Source organism: Heptranchias perlo, chromosome 3 (assembly GCF_035084215.1).
Source record: "Heptranchias perlo isolate sHepPer1 chromosome 3, sHepPer1.hap1, whole genome shotgun sequence".
NCBI classification, from domain to species: domain Eukaryota; kingdom Metazoa; phylum Chordata; class Chondrichthyes; order Hexanchiformes; family Hexanchidae; genus Heptranchias; species Heptranchias perlo.
Window position 1 is genome coordinate 64,910,647 of NC_090327.1, and position 14,165 is coordinate 64,924,811.

The following is a 14,165-nucleotide window of genomic DNA, read 5'->3' on the forward strand; positions in this document are numbered from 1 at the left end:
GCCTCTGACCTGCTCTCGTAGCCACAGTATTTATATGGCTGGTCCAGTTAAGTTTCTGGTCAATGGTGACCCCCAGGATGTTGATGGTGGGGGATTCGGCGATGGTAATGCCGTTGAATGTCAAGGGGAGGTGGTTAGACTCTCTCTTGTTGGAGATGGTCATTGCCTGGCACTTATCTGGCGCGAATGTTACTTGCCACTTATGAGCCCAAGCCTGGATGTTGTCCTGGTCTTGCTGCGTGCGGGCTCGGACTGCTTCATTATCTGAGGGGTTGCGAATGGAACTGAACACTGTGCAGTCATCAGCGAACATCCCCATTTCTGACCTTATGATGGAGGGAAGGTCATTGATGAAACAGCTGAAGATGGTTGGGCCTAGGACACTGCCTTGAGGAACTGCTGCAGCAATGTCCTGGTGCTGAGATGATTGGCCTCCAACAACCACTACCATCTTCCTTTGCGCTAGGTATGACTCCAGCCACTGGGGAGTTTTCCCCCTGATTCCCATTGACTTCAATTTTACTAGGGCTCCTTGGTGCCACACTCGGTCAAATGCTGCCTTGATGTCAAGGGCAGTCACTCTCACATCACCTCTGGAATTCAGCTCTTTGTCCATGTTTGGACCAAGGCTGTAATGAGGTCTGGAGCCGAGTGGTCCTGGCGGAACCAAAACTGAGCATCATTGAGCAGGTTATTGGTGAGTAAGTGCCGCTTGATAGCACTGTCGACGACACCTTCCATCACTTTGCTGATGATTGAGAGTAGACTGATGGGGCGGTAATTGGCTGGATTGCATTTGTCCTGCTTTTTGTGGACAGGACATACCTGGGCAATTTTCCACATTGTCGGGTAGATGCCAGTGTTGTAGCTGTACTGGAACAACTTGGCTAGAGGCGCAGCTAGTTCTGGAGCACAAGTCTTCAGCACTACAGCTGGGATGTTGTCGAGGCCCATAGCCTTTGCTGTATCCAGTGCACTCAGCCGTTTCTTGATATCATGTGGAGTGAATCGAATTGGCTGATGACTGGCTTCTGTGATGGTGGGGATATCAGGAGGAGGACGAGGTGGATCATCCACTCGGCACTTCTGGCTGAAGATGGTTGCAAACGCTTCAGCCTTGTCTTTTCCACTCACGTGCTGGACTCCGCCATCATCGAGGATGGGGATGTTTGCAGAGCCTCCTCCTCCCGTTAGTTGTTTAATTGTCCACCACCATTCATGACTGGATGTGGCAGGACTGCAGAGCTTTGATCTGATCCGTTGGTTGATCCGCTTAGCTCTGTCTATCACATGTTGCTTCCGCTGTTTAGCATGGATGTACTCCTGAGTTGTAGCTGCACCAGGTTGGCACCTCATTTTTAGGTACGCCTGGTGCTGCTCCTGGTATGCTCTTCTGCACTCCTCATTGAACCAGGGTTGATCTCCTGGCTTGTTGGTAATGATAGAGTGAGGAATATGCCGGGCCATGAGATTACAGATTGTGCTGGAATACAATTCTGCTGCTGCTGATGGCCCACAATGCCTCATGGATGCCCAGTTTTGAGCTGCTCGATCTGTTCTGAATCTATCCCATTTAGCACGGTGGTAGTGCCACACAACACGTTGGATGGTGTCCTCAGTGCGAAGACGGGACTTCATCTCCACGAGGACTGTGCGGTGGTCACTCCTACCAATACTGTCATGGACAGATGCATTTGCAGCAGGTAGATTGGTGAGGACGAGGTCAAGTAAGTTTTTCCCTCATGTTGGTTCGCTCACCACCTGCCGCAGGCCCAGTCTGGCAGCTATGTCCTTCAGGACTCGGCCAGCTTGGTCAGTAGTGGTGCTACCGAGCCACTCTTGGTGACGGACATTGAATTCCCCCACCCAGAGTACGTTTTGTGCCCTTGCTACCCTCAGTGCTTCCTCCAAGTGGTGCTCAATATGGAGGAGGACTGATTCATCAGCTGAGGGAGGGCGGTAGGTGGTAATCAGCAGGAGGTTTCCTTGCCCATGTTTGACCTGATGCCATGAGATTTCATGGGGTCCAGGGTCAATTTTGAGGACTCCCAGGGCCACTCCCTCCTGACTGTATATCACTGTACCGCTAACTGGTCTACAATTCTTTGGTTTCCCTCTCTCTCCTTTCTTAAAAAGCAGAGTGACATGTGCAATTTTCCAATCTAGAGGGACGGTTCCTGAATCTAGAGAACTTTGAAAGATTATAGTTAGGGCATCTGCAATGTGCTCACCTACTTCCTTTAAAACCCTGGGATGGAAACCTTCTGGTCCTGGGGATTTGTCACTCTTTAAAGCAATGATTTTCTTCATTACTGTTGTTTTACTGATGTTAATTTTATTGAGTCCCTGTCCCCGATTCAATATTAGTTTTCTTGGGATTTCCAGCATGCTATCCTCTTTTTCTGCTGTAAATACTGGTGCAAAGTAATTATTCAACATGTCCGCCATTTCCACATTGTCAATGACAATATCCCCACTTTCAGTTTTTAAGGGGCCAACACTGCTCCTGACCACCCTCTTTTTCCTAATATAAATATAAAAGTTCTTCGTATTGGTTTTGATATCTCTTGCATGTTTCTTTTCATACTCTTTTTTCGTAGCTCTTACTATCTGTTTTATAACCCCTTGATGATTTTTGTATCTTTCTCATTCGCCAGGATCTGTGCCATTTTTTGCCTTTTTGTATGCCCTTTCCATATGTCTTATACTGTCCCTTACCTCTTTAGTTGTCCATGGCTGTTTTTTTTGGCAAGTAGAGTTCTTGCCCCTCAGGGGTATAAACCGGTTCTATATCACGTTAAATGTTGCTTTAATATTTCCCACTGATCATCAGTCGTTTTACCCATTAACAGATTTGCCCAGTTTACTGTGGACAGTCTCTGTCTCATCCCATTGAAGTCGGCCTTACCCAAGACTGGAGAAAATACCTAGAGATAATGGGCTTCATTTTAGCACCCGTTATCGGGTGCGTTCCTGGCGGGGGGGCTCCGAAAATCGGGGAATTCCAGAGCGGGTCCGGAGCCCAGCTCCAACCCGCCCACTTCCGGGTTCCCCACAGACGCGCCAACATGCGCGCGCTACCCCCACATGTAGGACTCCCGCAGGCAATTAAAGCCAGCGGGGTGCCACTTGACAGTATTTACTTAGGTATTTCAGGTCATTAACAGACCTGATTAAGGGAATATGTCAGGAGGGTTGGGATTTTAGAGACAACTGGGACTGTTTCCCATACTGGGGGAAACACTCCCAGTTGAAATGGACCTGTTGCAGCTGTCAGCCTGACAATCAAATTCACCAATTTGGACACTTACCCCGGGGTCCAGAGACATGTACCTACCTTGCGGACCCCCTCAGATGTACATCTTCCGGATGGGGGCCGCCGTAGCTACAGTCATGACGTCCTCGGAGAGCGAACAGCATCACCAGCCTCACCATCCACGCTGTCCACCTCTGACACGGGAGCTCCACAACAGAGTGCTGTGACACATCCACCTGCACAGCAGGAGGGAGGGCTACCGCAGAGAGAGATGCGTCGCGGAGGGCACTACCCTCGCCACAGGGTCCACAGACCGAGGCTCAGCTTCCTGGACCTCTCTGAGTGGCAGTGCACATGGAGGCTCAGAGTCACTCAACATGTAGTCGTGGACATCTGCAGCCTCCTTCATGCCGAGCTGCACCCGGTTCGCCCGAGCACCATCTTCTTACCTGTCACTGTCAAAGTCACCACTGCCCTCACCAACTTCTCCTCCGCATCCTTCCAGGGAGCCACCGGGGACATCGCCAACGTCTCTCAGTCGTCTGCACAAAAGAGCCCTGCAAATGCACCTACACCCACTCTGCAGTGACACAACGGGTGGCATCAGTTGTGGGTCTTCATTGTGATCCTCAGGAAAGGGCATTATTGCACAAACCGGACAAGATTCGCAAAGACGTGGCAGTAGTGGTGCCAATATAATATGTAATGTGAGTTGTTCTTTAATTCAATAGAAGTAAAAACCATGACAAACCCTCAAACACCCTTGTGCATCCCCTTCATGCTCACGACACGTTTGCCTTACGCTGCCTACTGCACATGTGTGATGCATGCCCTGTGGCTGCAGCACAGGTAGTGGCAGGTTGAGTGAGGCTGACTGTGAAAGAGATGCACGAGAGGGTGAGTATGAGATAGAGCCATGAGATTGTATGAGGATTGGGTTGAGTGGTAGTGGCGGGATGAGTACTGGCGAGGTGAATAAGTGCAGGTAAGATGAGGATGAGCTTTGAGTGGGTGTGAGGGGTGATGTGACAGAGTAGTGTTGGCAGTGCAGAAGGAGATGTGGGGTGGGGGCGGTGATGTGGCAGATGGAGTGTAGGGGAATGAGTAAGTGTACTCACTTTGCCTGACCTACTTAGGTCATTGCAGCGCCTCCTGCACTGTATATGTTGGTGGTGCAGGTGACTTCCTCTGCCACCTCGAGCCAGGCCTTCCTGGTGGCAGAGGCAGGCCGCTTCCTCCCGCCCGTCGGGGGGAAGATCTTTGTCCTCCCCCTCCTCCTCACCCCATCTAATGATACCTGGAGTGAGGCATCATTAACCTGGGAGCAGCCTTCCCCCTGGGCTGCTCCATGCTGTAATTTTTGGTATTTGTTGCAGCATCAGTCAGTGGAGGACTGCCCCTTTAAATAGAGCTCCTCCAGCTGACAGAGCTTACTGCGCATGCGCAGTCCGCCCGACGCGCAGATCAGCAGTGGGGAACCCGGAAGACCAGGTAAGTGGATCCAATGCAGCTGCGATTGCGCGGGGGGCAGACTGATTTCGCCCCCCCGCCGCGAAGCCGCAGCCCTGGCAATATCGAGCCCAATAATAGAGATAAGCTGCTGAATCCTGTCACGCCTCCAGAGGCAGCTCACCTGATGGTGGGAATCGAATGTGGTGCCACTTGCCTCGCCGGCAGTGGCCCTCAAGCATGTCCTGAAAGAGGGGTGGTGGAAATCCCATGGGGCAAATTGTGGGCCGGCAGCTGCTCTCCCGGCTCCACAGGAAGGGATGTAAAAAAAATTTCCCTACCATTTCTTCAGCGGCCTCCAGCGATCCCTTTAAGGTCCTTTGGTTAGGCCATTGTAGAACTGGAAAACCTAGTTGGGGCATGCACAAATTTTGCAGAAGGATCCTGAAACAGATGCAGGACCCTTCTTTGCAGATTTAAATTGGTCCAATGCTGATTTTAGGCAGCCGCGATGGACGCCTAAAAACAGCAAGGACCGATAAGGCATCGGCCATGCCACCAACGCAGATCGGTCGCAGGACCTCACGTCCAGAAATTTTGTGTCCATTTTACACCCAATTTCTACCCCATAGTCTGTTAGTGCCTTTTATGTGTCATTTTTTGCTCACATTATTTTTTGCTAACATTAACGAAGACAGGAATGTCTGTCTCATAAAGTACAAGACTGTGTAGCTTCAGACCCAGAATAAATTTAGTTGAGGAATGGCGGGAGTTTTATTCTTCAGCTGGCTGGGATCTGAAAATGCTTGATGTTGACACTGGGAAAGTGTTCCATTTTTCTTAACAACAACATTCACAGAGAAACAAAAATAACGACATGAAGATACACAATTCAAAGGCATATATTTATAATCCTCATATTTCTATTGACATAGATGTTTTTTATGCATAGGGGTAGAATTTCATGCAAAGGCAAGGTCGGCAACCTGCTCCGTAAATTTCACCGCTTTGCATGCTGATCACGCCGTTGCTAACTTACTCCAATATTTCTTGGTTTTCTAATTGGAATACGCCACAGTGAGCATAGCACTGAATCAGAAGCAGCGCAACCGATGATCCCAGAACGCTAACAGTGTGATTTCTTTGTAATAATGATATTAGTGCTGTACTCAACAGAAATGCTACAATAAAAAGGAGTCCTTTCACCACTATTATATCCATACAACCTTTGCTGATCAGTACAAACTCTATCAATCTGTAAAGCATTCAAATGCATAGCTTATAGTAATTGGATGTGTCAGTTTCACAACATAAAATAAACATATGAAGATGTAAAAATGTATTAATTCTTTTTAGATCTGTACAAAAACACGGATTTATATATCGAATTTACCATGATGTAGATATTGAAGAAATGAACCTTGATTATGGCTGGCACTGTTTCAATGTAAGTAAGAACATAAGAACATAAGAAATAGGAGCAGGAATAGGCCACATGGCCCCTCGAGCCTGCTCCATCATTCAATCAGATCAAGGCTGATCTTCAACCTCAACTCCACTTTCCCACCCGATCTCCATATTCCTTGATTCCCTAAGAGTTCAAAAATCTATCGATCTCAGTCTTAAATATATTCTATGACTGAGCATCCGCAGCCCTCTGGGGTACAGAATTCCGAAGATTAACAACCCTCTGAGTGAAGAAATTCCTCCTCATCTCAGTCCTAAATGTCCAGCCCATTATCCTAGTCTATGACCCATGGTTCTCGAATCTTCAGGCAAGGGAAACAGCCTCTCAGCATCTGCCTCAAGCCCTCTCAGAATCTTATATGTTTCAATGAGATCACCTTTCATTCTTGTCAACTCCAGAGAGTATAGGCCCATTCTACTCAATCTCTCCTCATAGGACAACCCTCTCATCCCAGGAATCAATCTAGTGTTCCTTCATTGCACTGAACTCGAAAGCAAATATATCCTTCCTTAGGTAAGGAGACCAAAACTGTACACGGTACTCCAGGTGAGGTCTCACCAAAGCCCTGTAAAATTGTAGCAAGACTTCCTTACTTTTTATCTCAACCCCCTTGCAATAAAGGCCAACATACCATTTGCCTTCCGAATTGCTTGCTGTACCTGCATGTTAACTTTTTGTGCTTTGTATGCAAACACACAAATCTCTCTGAACGCCAACATTTAATAGTTTTTCACCATTTAAAAAATATTCTATTTTTCTATTCTTCCTACCAAAGTGAATAACCTCACATTTCCCCACATTATACTCCATCTGCTATCTTCTTGTCCACTCACTTAACCTGTCTTTTTCCTTTACAGACTCTTTGGGCTCGATTTTAGGGTCGGGTTTCCTGCGGGTTTCCAGCGGGGGGGCCCCGAAAATCCCGATATGAGGTCACGTGACCGGATCGCACCGCGATCCCGACCACTTCCGGGTTCCCCGATGACGTGCGGGGCTGCGTGCGTGGCCCCCGCTGGTGGGAATCCCGCAGGCAATTAAAGCCAGCGGGGTTCCACTTGAGAGTCCTTACCTTGCTTGTTGAGGTCAGTTAATGAGCTGAATCAGCTGTCAAAAGAGGAAGTGTGGGATTTCACCTGCATCGCAGCGTGTTTCCCACACTGGGGGAAACAGTCTCTCTCCAACCAGGCGTGTTGCAGCCAGCAGCCTGTGGCAGGTGCCAAGGTGCACCCCACGGGGGAGAACCCTCACCCACGCAGGAGGCCACCGCGTCACATAGGGCAACCCCTGCCCCCCACCACCCCCCGCCAAGCCAGAGGACAGACCGACACGAAACTGCAGCCCCAGTCCGAGGAACCACCCACCTACCCTACACAACCCCTCAGACCAACACCTGCCAGATGGGTGGTGCGTGGACACCCTCGGAGGACGAACAGCATGACCAGCCCCAGCAGCCTCGCAGTCCACGCCGTCCGCCGCAGAGACATGGAGCCCCCCAACACGGGGTTGTTGCACGCCCACCTGCACAGCAGGAGGGAGGGCTACCGCAGAGAGAGACGCATCGCAGAGGGCACTACCCTCGCCACAGGGTCCACACACCGAGGCGCAGCTCCCCGGACCTCTCCGAGCAGCAGTGCACACGGAGGCACAGATTCGCTCGACATGTAGTCGTGGAGACCTGCAGGCTCTTTCATGCCGAGCGGCTCCTGGCTGGCCCCAGCACCAACTGCTTACCTGTCGCTGTCAAAGTCACCACTGGCCTCCACAACTTCTCCTCCGCATCCTTCCAGGGTGCAGCCGGCTACACCTCGGATGTCTCTCAGTTGTCTGCGCGGAAGAGCCCTGCAAATACACCTGCACCTACTCTGCAGTAACACGATGGGTGGCATCAGTGGTGGGTCCTCATAGTGATACCCAGGAGCGGGCATTATTGGACACAACAGACAGGATTCGCGGAGACATGGCAGTGGTGGTGCCAATATAATGTGTGCTGTTTGTTGCTCTGAAATTCAATATAGGTAACACCCATGGCAAACCCTCCGACACCCTTGTGCACCCCCTTCATGCTCACGAAACATTTGCCTTACGCTGCCTACTGCACATATGTGATGCATGCCCTGTGGCTGCAGCACAGGTGGTGGCAGGTTGAGTGAGGCTGGCCGTGAGGGAGATGCACGAGAGGGTGAGTATGGGATAGAGCCATGAGATTGTATGAGGATTGGGTCGCGTGTTAGTGGCAGGATGAGTACTGGCGAGGTGAGTAGGTGGAGGTAAGATGAGGATGGGGTTTGAGTGGGTATGAGGGGTGATGTGACAGAGTAGTGTTGGCGGTGCCGAAGGAGATGTGGGGTTGGGGCAGTGTTGTGGCAGATGGAGTGTAGGGGATAGACTTCGTGTTCTCACTGTGGCTGACCTACTGAGGTCATTGCAGCGCCTCTTGCACTGTATGCAGGTGGGCGATATGTTGGTTGCGCAGGTGACCCCCTCTGCCACCTCGAGCCAGGCCTTCTTGGTGGCAGAGGCTGGCCGCTTCCTCCCGCCCGCCGGGTGGAAGATCTCTGTCTTCGCCCTCCTCCTCACCCCATCTGATGATACCTGGGGTGAGGCATCATTAAACTGGGAGCAGCCTTCCCCCTGGGCTGCTCCATGCTGAAATTTGTTCCATTGGTTGCAGCATCTGTCAGTGGAGGACTGCCCCTTTAACTAGAGAGCCTCCAGCTGACAGATCGTACTGCGCATGCGCAGCCCACCCGATGCGCAGACCAGCAGCGCGGACCCCGGAGGAGCAGGTAATTGATTCCTATTAGTGTGTTGCCTGCTACGATCGCGCGGGCAACCCACTAATTTCACCGAGCATGTTGACCACGCTCCCGGAGGACCACCCGCTGGGAACCCGCAGGCCTGGTAAAATCGAGCCCTTTGTCTCCTTCTCACAGCTTACTTTCCCACCTAGCTTTGTATCGTCAGCAAACTTGGATACATTGCACCTGATTCCTTCACCTAAGTCGTTGATATATATTGTAAACAGCTGAGGTCCAAGCACTGATCCATGCGGCACCCCACTAGTTACAGGCTGCCATCTTGTAAAAGACCTGTTTATTCCTACTTTCTGTTTTCTGTCCGTTAGCTAATCCTCTATCCATGCTAATATATTACCCCCAACCCCATGAGCCCTCATTTTGTGTAGCAACCTTTTGTATGGCACCTTATTGAATGTCTTTTGAAAATTCAAATATACTACTGGTTCCCCTTTATCTACCCTGCTAGTTACATCCTCAAAAATCTCTAATAGATTTATCAAACATGATATCCCTTTCATAATACCATGTTGACACTGCCTAATCATATTATGATTTTCTAAGTACCCTGTTACCACTTCCTTAATAGATTCCAGCATTTTCCCAACTATTGATGCCAGGCTAACTGGCCTGTAGTTCCTTCTTTTCTCTCTCCCTCTTTTCTTGAATAGCAGGGTTACATTTGCTACTTTCCAATTCACTGAGATTGTTCTAGAATCTAGGGAATTTTGGAAGATCACAACCAATGCATCCACTATCTCTGCAGCCATCTCTTTTGGAACTCTAAGATGTAGGCCATCAGGTCCAGGGGATTTGTTGGCTTTTAGTCCCATTAATTTCTCCAGTACTTTTTCTTTACTAATATTAATTACTTTAAGTTCCTCACTCTCATTAGACTCTTGGTTCCCCGTTATTTCTGGTATGTTTTTTGTGTATTCTACTGTGAAGACAGATACAAAATATTTGTTTAATGTCTCTGCCATTTCCTTACTCCCCATCATAATTTCTTCTGTCTCAGCCTCTAAGGGACCCACATTTACTTTCGCTGCTCTCTTCCTTTTTATGTACTTGTAGAAGCTCTTACAATCTGTTTTTATATTTCTTGCTAGTTTACTCTCACGTTCTATTTTCTCTTTTTTATCAATTTTTTGGTCATCCCTTGCTGGTTTCTAAAACTCTCTTAATCCTCAGGCTTACTATTCTTCTTGGCAACATTATAAACCTCTTCTTCTAACCTAAAACTATCCTTAACTTCTTTAGTTAGCCATGGATGGACCACTTTTCCCATAGAGTCTTTATTCCTCAATGGAATGTCTATTCATAGAAATTATGAAACATTTTGTTAAATGTTTGCCATTGCTTATCTACTGTCATATCCTTTAAACTAATTTCCCAATCAACCCTAATCAACTCACTCCTCATAACTATGTAATTGGCTTTGTTTAAGTTTAAGACTAGTTTCGGACTTAAGTACGTCACTCTCAAACAAAGTGAAAATCTATCATGTTATGATCACTCTTCCCCAGAGAATCCCTTACTATGAGATTACTAATTAACCCTGTCTCATCATACAAGACAAGATTTAAAATAGCCTGTTCCCTGGTTGGTTCCACAATGTATTGGTCTAGGAAACTTTCTCAAATATATTCCACGAACTCATCCTCCAAACTACTTTTGCCAATTTGATTTGCCCAGTCTACATGAAGATTTAAGTCCCCCACGATTGTTGCATTACCTTTGTTACAAGCTCCTCTTATTTCTAGATTAATACTCTGTCCAACAGTATAACTACTGTTAGGGGGGCTATAAACTACTCCCACCTGTGTTTTCTGCCCGTTGTCATTTCTTATTTCCACGCATATTGATTCTACTTCCTGATCTTCCGAGCCAAGATCCTTTCTCACTATTGTCTTGATGTCATCCTTTATTATCAGGGCTACCACCCCCCACACACCCTTTTCCATTTTGCTTAACTTTTCTAAAAGTCAAATACCCTGGAATATTTAGTATCCCATGAATTGAAACTCCAGTCTCCCCTCCCTTCACACCATCCTTTCAGCCACACATTTAACTCTTTGATCTGTTTGTCCCTATGCCAATTTGCACGTGGCTCAGGTAGTAACCCAGAGATTATTACCTTTGAGGTTCTGCTTATTAATTTGGACCCTAGCTCCTCAAACTCCCTCAGCAGAACCTCATTCTTAGTTCTACCAATGTCTTTGGTTCCTACATGAACCATGACAACTGGATCCTCCCCCTCATGCTCCAAGTTCTTCTCCAGCTGCGAGGAGACATCCTTAACTCTGGCATCGGGCAGGCAACACAGCCTTCGGGGCTCCCAGTCGCGGCTGCAGAGAACGGTGTCTATCCCCCTGTCTACACAATCCCCTTCCACTATCACATTCCTTTTTACTCCCCCCACTTGAATGGCCTCCTGTACCATGGTGCTGTGGCCAATTTGCCCATCCTCCCTGTAGTCTTTGTTCTCAACACAGGTAGCAAGTACCTCGTGCCTGTTGGACAAGGTCAAAGGCTGAGGCTCCTCCATCACGGCATCCTTGGTCCCCATATCTGCTTGACTCTCAGTCACATTCTCCTGTCCCTGACCAGTGACCAAATCTAAACTACTACCTAACTTAAGGGATGTGACTGCTTCCTGGATCAAAATGTCCAGATAACTCTCACCCTGATGCATCGCAATGTCTGCAACTCGGACTCCAGCCCAACAACTCTGAGCCGAAGTTCCTTGAGTTGCAGACACTTACTGAAAATGTGGTTACTTTGGATTTCACTGGTCTCCACAAACTCCCACATGCTGCAATTACGACCTACCACCTGCCCTGCCATCTCTATTTAACCTTGTTTTATATGTTTAATTAACTACATTTTTTATTCACTCAATATTTTTAGTTTTATTAACTAATTAGTTTATATACTAAAGTACAAGTTATAGTTTCCCAGCTCTTAGTTTAACCCACTGCCCTAGTTAAAGAGCAAAAAAAGGACGTTAATATTCACCAACCAATTACCTACCTGCTGTCCCGTGACTTTTTTTGATTTCCCAGGTCCACTTCTGCTCTCTGCTCCCGCTTTCGTTGTGGGCCACTCACCCCTCACACTCCAGTTCACTCCTCCCTCTCTCCACTCCCGCTTTACGTGTGGGCCGCCGCTCCTCCCTCTCTCCACTCCCGCTTTACGTGTGGGCCGCCGCTCCTCCCTCTCTCCGCTCCCGCTTTACGTGTGGGCCGCCGCTCCTCCCTCTCTCCGCTCCCGCTTTACGTGTGGGCCGCCGCTCCTCCCTCTCTCCACTCCCGCTTTACGTGTGGGCCGCCGCTCCTCCCTCTCTCCGCTCCCGCTTTACGTGTGGGCCGCCGCTCCTCCCTCTCTCCGCTCCCGCTTTACGTGTGGGCCGCCGCTCCTCCCTCTCTCCGCTCCCGCTTTACGTGTGGGCCGCCGCTCCTCCCTCTCTCCGCTCCCACTTTACGTGTGGGCCGCCGCTCCTGCCGCTCTCCGCTCCCACTTTACGTGTGGGCCGCCGCTCCTCCCTCTCTCCGCTCCCGCTTTACGTGTGGGCCGCCGCTCCTGCCACTCTCCACACCTGCTTTACGTGTGGGCCGCCATTCCCGCCGCTCTCCGCTCCCGCTTTACTTGTGGGCCGCTCACCCCTCACACCCAGATGTTAGAACATACATATACAAACTTGTCTTTAATCCCAGAAGCTTCTTAGAAGCATGTGTCACTTCAGAGGGAAGGTGCTGTGCTCTGAAGCGTCAACAACAGATGTTTCACTTGATGAAATAGATAATAAAGCATCTTACCTCTTATTTACTGAACTGACAGCACTGACAAGCTGTATATTAGGACAATTTCATCACCATTAATTCATTTACGTTCCCATTTTCCCCTAACAGCAACGAGTTAGCGTGTTGTGTTTTTATTCAGTCTCATCATATTATATTGATGCTCAAGTTTGTCTATGATATAGAACAGCAACACTATCGCTGGACAGGAAAAAGAGAGGGTAGATAAAGAAATATATATACAGTATAATGTATGTGTGTATGTTTATGAAAAGTAGAGGTGTAACATGACAAGGCCAACAATGAATTTATTCTGATTTACCTGATTTGCAGACCCAGTGAAATGTCCCCTACAACCCCCTCCCACACAAAAGCATCCATAACTTGCCTGTACAGTATGTGCTTGTGACTTGGCATACATTTATCAAAGCATTCTTGTTTACCAGCGCTGTGGTCTCTTAGATCTTCATAATTTCTCTCTAATATCAGCTCATACTTGATTTGTACTTGGTACAGTAATGTTATTTTAACATTAATTGATTCCAGAAATTTGTTCTAGCTCCTTAATCGGATGGAAATCCTGTCCCTGTGCCCAAAGATAAGCACTTCTCTCTATAGTATCTTCGCTAATTATCTAATAGCATGAGCAGCAAGAATTCTGCATCTGTTGAACCACTGTGAATGAATGGCAATAGCAGTGCTACCCAAAACAACTTACCTAAGATACTTTCACTGCAAGTTACAGGACCATTTAGAGAGACTACTTATGTGTAAATTTAACTGCTGACAGATCCTTTAAATCCATAAATCACGCTGCTGCCAGGTCACCATTGCCATTATTTTTCAGTCTAAGTGACAGTGGAAAGAAAACAGGCGTTAATTAAGGAAATTTGCGATCGCCATTAATTTTAATGGAGAGCAGAGCTATGATAATTAACTTTTCAATGTTCAGTGAGAGTAACGGTGGAGTGGCGCAAAAGTTCCAGGAAATTATTGCATAGCGAAAGTTCGGCATAATTTCCTCTTTCTTTTGCACCATAAAACGGGTTCTACAACATAGGTATGCTCCAAGAAATTTTCCCCCATCTAAAACTGTGCAGGAAGGAATGCATGCATTTGCACGTATAAATTTATATATCTACAATATGTGACAAAGAGGTAACCGCAACAACTAACATGCTGATATTATTACTCTGTTTTTCAATATGCTATATGTGAATTCAAAGCATACAACAATAATGTTCATTCTCCACTTTTGATTTGCATTCCATAAACTTTTGTAAGCAAATTCTGGTTCAATTCTTTAAGCAACATTTGTTTCTTTTTTAAAACTTCCTCAGATGATGCAGAGTCTAACGTCTTATTTTCATATTTACATACATACATAAATTAAACTT